The following is an 8,870-nucleotide window of genomic DNA, read 5'->3' on the forward strand; positions in this document are numbered from 1 at the left end:
GTTAGTATAATTATATCAAGGTAATTATGTTTATTAACTTTGGTTGAATATTGTCCAAATAGGAATTATATATGAGGTTTTAAGCTAAACATGTTAAAAGCTTATCGTTGGGGATTGTGTGATCAATTCTTATATGAGATGTATCAAGTAGGAGCATTTTTAAAATGAGATGAGAGGAGCAAATATCTACCATTACATTAATCAAGAGAGAGAAATTAAAATCCACATTAATAAATAATCTTTAATTAATTTATTAGTAGATATTTGTTCCTCTCATCTCTCATTTAAAAAATGCTCCTATTTGATTTGTTTCATATATATATATATATATATATATATATATATATATATATATATATATATATATATATATATATATATATATATGTGGGAGCATATCAAGTGAGAGCATTTTTAAATGAGAGATGAGAGGAAGAAATATCAACCATTAGATTCATCAAGAGAGATAAATTAATAGCCTCATTAATGTATTAACATTCTCTCTCTTGATGAATCCAATGGTTGATATTTCTTTCTCTCATCTCTCATTTAAAAATGCTCTCACTTGATATGCTCCCTATATATATATATATATATATATATATATATATATATATATATATATATATATATATATATATATATATATATATATATATATATATATATATATATATATATATATATATGTTGAGGATTATCAAGTTTTGATTATCTTCCATTGGTTCTTGATTGGTTAAAGATTAACCATATTACAAATTTTCCTAGATTTGAGATCAGCCCGATTAAAATCTCAGATGTTATCGGTTATCCGGTTAATCCAAATTGAGCTCAGATATTTGGAACTTGAAGACTAACCACTATAAGGTCTGTGTTCGTGGAGATAAGACTAACCGATTCAATCTACTGTTGGGAAAAAAGATTGGCCACTTCATTCTTAAAAAGTTATTAGAGAAAAGACGCAAACACCCAAATTAATTGTCTTGTATCATTTGGTTAAAAGGACAACCATAATTTCTTTGTATAAGGGGGTTCGTGAGTTTTTCCTACTAAAAACTCTCAAATATTATTGGAAACTCTTAAGACCAAGTGTTAGGGAGATGAGTAGATCCTTTTTTTTCTTTCTTTTTTGAGCGAACAATTATAATTCTTTGTGTTCTCTTTCTTCCTTTAAATTTTTAATTTCTGCATTTTAAATATTTACTTTCCGCAGCTTAGAAATAGAAAAATATTTTCAAACTCTGATTTAACTTGCCAAAAGTTTTTAAAACCATGTTTTTCCAAACAACACAATTCAGTCCTCTTCTATGTGCATCTTCTATTTGACTCCATGTTTAAGTGTTTCCCGCCTTTTGATAATTCGTATGGGGAAAGTATATTCTCATGGGAGGTATACTCATTATATGTGTTACGGGGAGTTAAAACTCCAATTTCTCTTTATCTTAACCTTTCTTTAAGTCACCTTCCTAAGAGATGCTTTATCATCATAAAAATGGAGGAATAATGTGGTTTTATGTGCTTAACATTTTTTTAGGATGCCAAAGGGGAACAAACTAAGTTAATCATAAACATCATCAAAGAATGAAGAAGGGATAACTTAAATAAAAAGTGTGATTATTGTGCATATTGTGAAGAGGGGCGAGGATTATAAACAAGCAGTGAAGATTTTCAAAGTCAGTAAAGAGGATAGTCTGGGCCAGCAATATGTCGGGTGGAAGCCTCCTAGTTCTAACATGATCAAGCTTAATTCGGATGGTGCTTGCAAAGCTAATAATGCAGCCGGTTGTGGAGGCCTTTTACGAGATCACAAGGGTCAATGGAGAGGAGGTTACTCTAAATTCGTAGGGCAGTGTAATGCTAATGTGGCTGAGTTTTGGGGAGTGGTAGAGGGTTTGAAGCTAGCAAGAAAGCTAGGGGTTAGGCACTTGGAAATTAATACTGATAGTTTGCTTGTCGTCAAAGCGATTGAGGATGGCAAAGTTGGGATGGTTGACTGTGTCGCTATGCCGCGTCGGATTATGGAACTCATGGGCGAATTTGAGGTGGTAATCATTTCTCATGTGTCTCGAAACGCAAATGCTTGCGCTGGTTGTCTGGCTAAGCATGGTTGTAGGGGTGAAGTCCTTCATCACTATACTGATCCTCCTCCGTTTCTAGCTGATCTTCTTGAAGCTGATTCGTGTGGAATTATTTTTCCGTCTGTTGTTATTGAGTAGTTGTCTTTTCTTTTGGGCTTAGGCCCTCATTACAATTAAAAAAAAAAGTGTGAAATTTTTTATGGTTGACTGAAACAAAGATTAAATGTAAATGAGCAACATCAGTAAATGAACTTAACTATTGAAAGAACTTCATCTAATTTGAAGCTTAAGTTTTATATATTTTTGGGATTAAGATGTAAAATAAGTGAAATGTTCTCTAAGTACTAAAATTATAGACACAATCACAAAATGTTCTTCAAAACTACATCTCTTTTCAACTTTTTTTTAATATCTTTTTTGAAAAAGGCAAAGTCTTTTAAAATGGCAATGCGATTTGTACTTGCTAAATATTATGGTGTGTTTATAATTGATTATGGAGTAAAATTCAACTTATAATCGATTATAATGGCAGTGTAATTTGTACTTGTTAAAAGTACAATGAGTGAAAACCCCTATTTGTGTACAATTGCTTGAGGATTTTAGGGTTATTGTTGATGATAGGGCAAGCTCACGCGGGATGGTAAGAAGCTCTAGATTTGTCTAGTTTCAAGGTGAATTGAATGTTCTATCAACTTTCATAGATGAAGTATTCATAGAGATCTATTGAGCCTGGGTTCTAGGACCCAAAAAGCATTTATTCTCCCCTTTCTTAGGATCATGAGAGTGTTACTACTCCTATTTTTGTGGAGAATGTGGCTAGTCTCTTTGATTTTTATTATATACCGTTAATGCCCTAAGACACGTCAATCTCATGTTGAATGTTCCTATCAGCTTCCTTATTGTTTTACTTCTAAAAACAATGTAAAATATGACATTTTCATTAAAAAAAGTTTATTTCGAGACCAATAACAAAAAAATCTTGCGGCCAATTTGAACAATAGGTATAAAGATTAAACATTGAGAGGTATGGTTTGTGATAGAATCAAGAGAGGCGAACAAGTTTAGGTAGGTTATGATATCCTACACTATCATAAACAACAATAGCCTATGGCATGTGCGAGTCAAATAATCTCACTCTTTTGATGATAAAATTTGGATTGAATAGATACATATTTTTTAAAGGCATATTAAGCCTAAGGGATGCAACCCACTTAATTGATATGCAGTTTCAATAAAAAAAATTATACTTATTTACTTATGTATGCTTTACAGAATTATGCATGATTGTCTAGTGTATTGCATGGGCAGATGCACAATGTCTTAAAATTTGGACCAATGACTAGTTCAAAATCAAGGTACTAGATCATTAGGTTACTGGTCACACTGTTGGGTCACCGTTCATACCACATGGTTGTTGATCAAATATATGAAAAAATAAAAATCTTAATTGACATAAAATTGTGATTGTATATCTTTAAAAAAACTTCTATAAAATTTAAACAAATTTTCCATATACATATCAAAATCAAACTCAAGAACTAAAAAAATACAACAATCAAAGTCATATAAAATAAAGATAAATTCTTTTCTAATGGGCAGTAATACAAAATTATTACTATATAGTTATCATTTCATATCCAAAACTATCTAAAATATAAGACTTAACATCAAACAAAAATAAAATGATGAATTCTAAGCCTATGCAAAAATACCCAAATCAAATGAGAAATGATAATGCAAAACAAAAAATGTAATATGAAAATTGAATAGCGATAAAAATACTGCAAATAAAAGTTGTAAATTCAACAATAATAACAAAATTAAATAATAAGAAAAAAAATTGATTATGAGTGTGAAGAGTTTAAGATGAATTAATGGAAAAGATGTAAAATCTTAATATTACGAAAGTTTCCTATTTTGAGTTAAAATACTAGAGAGGAGAGGTTGATTTAGTTGAGTTTTTTTACTTGCAAAATGTGTTAATAAAAAAATGTAACTTGTTGGTTCAAATAAACTCACTAGTTCATTAGTTTTCCGTGAGTCAATTGCATATCCGATCCTTTGGGCTTTCTAGTCCGCCATACCCTCCGGTTCATATATCGATCATGTTGGGTCGCATTTTTTTTTTGTAAGCAAGTTATATTAATAAACGGAGAACTAAGGGTTCTCCAACCTGTTTACACGAGGAAACGGGACAAACCCGACAAAAAGAAAATTACAAACCAATTACGGCTACGACAAAAAATGCAAGGGATCCATGCAAAACTCGTAGAAAGAGTAATTGGGGTGCGTAATTTTCCCGCAAAAAGACCATCTCCATGCCAAAAGCTTCACATTCCAAACGGTATTATTCACATTCCAAGCATCCTTCCGGAAACAAGCTCCATTTCTAACCAACCAAATCGTCCAAGTGGTAGCAAGCCACACCACTCCCAATTTCCTATGGTTAACCTTTTTACTATAAAAAACAAGTGCCAATCCATAAAATTTGATAAACACTCAAATTCTATACTATCCCCTTTACCAACCCAATTAGCTATTACACTCCAAATATATTTCACCACCAAACAACTAAAAAATAAATGAGAACTAGATTCGATGCAATTGCCACAAAAAAGACACTTTAATTCCTCCAAGGGGATAGAAATACCTCGGTTCTTCAATAAATTTTTCACCGGTAGCCTATCAAGAAAAAGCCTCCACCCGAAAGCCTTGATTTTGAAAGGTACTTCCAAATTCCACATCAAACCGAAAGCTTCAACATTCCTATTAGGTGGCCCAAAAGGTATGCGAAGGTTGTTGTAAAAAGTGTAACAAGAAGCAACCGAAAAATCCTTCTCCTCGAAATAGACCCACTCAACGGAATCCTTTCCCTCCTTCCACCAAGCCAAACCCTCCACGCGCCCTAAAAAAACCGCATGCTCCGCCTCCAAACCCAACTCTCCCACCTCTAACATCGACAACCCGAAATCTCCCCAAACCCAAACACCATCCCTCCAACCACCCATGGCCGCTACCGACACAAACTTTAACCGAGAGATGCCGTATAAATCTGGGAACAAGTCTTTCAAAGAAGTGTCATTCATCCACCTAGCTTCCCAAAAAGGGGTTGAGAAACCATTATGAGCGGAGAACCTACAAGAATCAACAATGGGGTCCCGGGAAGAAAAAGAAATAATTTTTAAAATATCTCTCCACCAAAAAGAGAATTTTGAAACTTTCTTGTTATTTCCACCTCCTCCAAACATAATGGAAGAAACATCTCCATACCGCGATTGCAAAATTTTACACCACAAAGAGTCTTCACCTTGAACAATCCGCCATCTCCACTTGTTAAGGAGAGCCAAATTGAATAAATTAATATTTTTGACTCCAAGACCCCCTTTATGCAAGGGAAGAGTGACGTCATCCCACTTAACCCAATGAATCCTTCTTTTCTCCTCTACTCCTCCCCATAAAAAATTGCTTTGAATACTAGTGATCTTCATAGCTACCTTTCTCGGAATCTTGTAAAAAGATAATGTGAAAATAGCCAAAGAACTCAAAACGGACTTTAGGAGAGTAATCCTACCACCTAAGTTTAGAAACCGATTTGACCACCCTTCCAAACGATTCTTTAACTTAGTCAAAAGAGGAATCCACGTAGCTTCTTTTCTCGGGTTGAAACCAATTGGAATACCAAGAAAGTAAAAGTTGCTATCTTCTAATTTACACGAGAAGAAATGAGAGACCGCCTCTAAAAAGTGGATATTGGAATTAATCCCAATCAACTTGCTCTTGTGGTAATTAATTCCAAGACCCGACACAAGTTCAAAGGCCCGAAGCACCGCCCTTAAAGCCCAAACATGATTCCAATTACTCTCCCCTACAATTAATGTGTCGTCCGCGAATTGAAGCAGATCCACCGAACAAGAACCATTAATCGAAAAGCTTTGAAAATGTCCCACCTCAATAGATTTTCTCACAAGACCCGACAACCCCTCCGCCACAATAACAAAAAGAAACGGAGAAAGAGGATCTCCTTGTCTTAATCCTCTACTCACAACAAACTCCTTTGTAGGGCAACCATTCACTAACACCGACATATTACTATTAAAAACAAGTAATTCTATCCATTTCAACCATCTATCCCCAAACCCCATGCATTTAAGCATATATCTCAAGAAATTCCAACTCACTTTGTCGTAAGCTTTTTCGAAATCAACTTTGAATAAAATACACCCCTTTCCTTCCTTTCTAGCATAATCCACCACTTCGTTAGCCACCACCACCCCATCTAACAAAAGCCTACCCGGAACGAAAGCATTTTGACAAGTGGAAATAATAGAATTCAACACCCCTTTTAATCTACCCGCCAATAACTTCGCCGCCATTTTATAAATGCACCCAACAAGGCAAATAGGTCTATAATCATCTAGGCCAATAGGATTATTAGACTTCGGAATTAAAGTTAAGAAAGAGGAAGTGATTACCTTTGAAATGGGTTTCCCAAGAAAAAAGTAATTAAAGAAATTTATGAAATCTTCTTTAATAAAGCTCCAACACTTCTTGATAAAGAGGAAAGAGTAACCATCCGACCCCGGGCTCTTAGAGTCTCCGCACTCCCACACCGCCTTCTTAATTTCACTTTCAAGAAAAGGTTTCTCTATTTCCCTCGCCTCCTCCCCACTAATCGACTTGAAAGAAATGCCATCTAGCACCGGTCTATCCACCTCCGATTCAATAAACTTGTTCTCAAAGTGTTTGAAAACCTCCTCCCTAACCTCCTCCACCGACTCCACCAAGGAACCCGATGCAATAATCTGACCGATATGATTATGCCTTCTTTTACTCTTCATCACCTTATGAAAAAAACCACTATTAGAATCTCCTTCTTTAAGCCATTTCAAATTAGATTTTTGAAGAAGCATGTTCTCTTTAATTCTCAAGTTCCTCCAAAAACTACTACTCGCCTCTTTTCTAGCCTCCACACTATCTTCCAAGGAATGAAAAGAATTAGAATTAGGGAAGGAGGCTAACCTTTCATCACCAATATTTATGTCTCGAACCCCTTTATCTATATCCAAATCAATCTTACCGAAGACTTCCTTATTCCACTTTTTGAGTTTATCTTTTAGAATCCGGAGTTTCTCTTTCAAAACATAATCGGGTCTTCCTTCCACTTTCAAAGACTTCCACTCCTTTTCCACAAAAGGTATAAAAGAATCGAAGGAAAACCATTCATTATTTAACTTGAACGGTTTCGGACCCCAATTACATTTATCCGACATAATCCAAATAGGACAATGATCCGAAATATCTCTATCGCCTATCAATTGACCAATTACGTCCCACCGATTCACCACCACGTTGGAAATTAAGAAACGGTCAATCCTACTCATAGACTTGCCATCACCACTATTCCACGAAAATTTCTTCCCTTTACACGGAATGTCCACCAAGGAGCTCTTATGAATGAACTCGGCAAAAAGTTCCGTCTCCTTCTTGTAGCTCCCTCCCACTCTCCCTTTACGTTCTCTAGCATTCTTTATAGCATTAAAGTCTCCGCCTAATAAACATTCCCCATCGGAGTAAATTCTCATCAAGTCTAACAATTTCTCCCACAAAACCTTCTTCTTAGACAAATCACAAGAAGAGTACATGTTAACCACATAATAAAAGTCCTCCTTCCAACAAACTTTTAACCCCAAATACCCTCCCCCCTTAAAACTAAACAAAACATCCATGATGTTTTTCTTCCACATCGTAATCAAACCACCCGACCTACCTTCCGAGTTGGCAAAGGAAAAACCAATCTCCGAGTGTCTCCAAAAACTATTAGCATAATCCTCCACCATATTGGAAATCTTAGTTTCTTGCAAAAGGAAAATATCCGCACTACCTTTGTTAATCAAATAACTAATTCTCCTTCTTTTGAGCGCATTTGCTCCCCCTCTAATGTTCAAAGAACCAATAATCATTGAGACACTTTGTTATGCTCCTTCCTACACTCCAATGCTATATTGGTTCCCTTTCCCAAATCTTCAATTCTCCTAGCAAGATTGTTCCTTCCATTCACATCCACCACCCCCAATGCCACAATCGCCTCCAATAATTTATCTCCGACATCCCTTTTGAGAAAATCCCATTGTCTATTATTATTCCTAAATATGTTTGACTCCTCTTGTTGATTACCATAACACTTGGAAGATGCACCCACACTACTATCTTCAGCCATTGTGCCCCGCTGCCCAACATTATTAGTCTTTATCCTATCGCAAACAGTAATGATTTCTTTATTCCCAGCCTTGCCGCTACAAGACTTCTTGCCCACTTCATCCATGAATCTGTACCTTATTTTCTTCCTTACAGAATTACATCCCCCACATTCTATTGTGCAACCAACCTTGGACTGGGACGCCTCAGCCTGCACCTCCCCTCTGGCAACTAAAACTGGCGACAAAGCTGTCCCAGGAAAATCCGCACTGCCTGCCACCTTAATCTGCTCCAGCACTGTCCCGGTCGATCCAACACCCAAATTATCCAACCGCAAGACAGCTGAGCCAAGCGTTGTTTCGTTGCCCCTCACACAGTGAGAAACAGAATCGCAGCACTCAATAGAAGTGCATCCTCTATTCGGAACTCCACAAATAGATAACTGGGAACAACCTCTAACATTCTCAATGGCCTTATCAAAAATTCCTCTAACAGCAAGATTGCCTACCAGAGGAGCCTTCTTGACAGCCGGAATATGTGCGGTAGATTCCCTCACAGCATTAGTATCGGACCGTAACACTCCATCCACTTTAACGT

Source organism: Vicia villosa, linkage group LG3 (genome assembly GCF_029867415.1).
Source record: "Vicia villosa cultivar HV-30 ecotype Madison, WI linkage group LG3, Vvil1.0, whole genome shotgun sequence".
Classification (NCBI taxonomy): domain Eukaryota; kingdom Viridiplantae; phylum Streptophyta; class Magnoliopsida; order Fabales; family Fabaceae; genus Vicia; species Vicia villosa.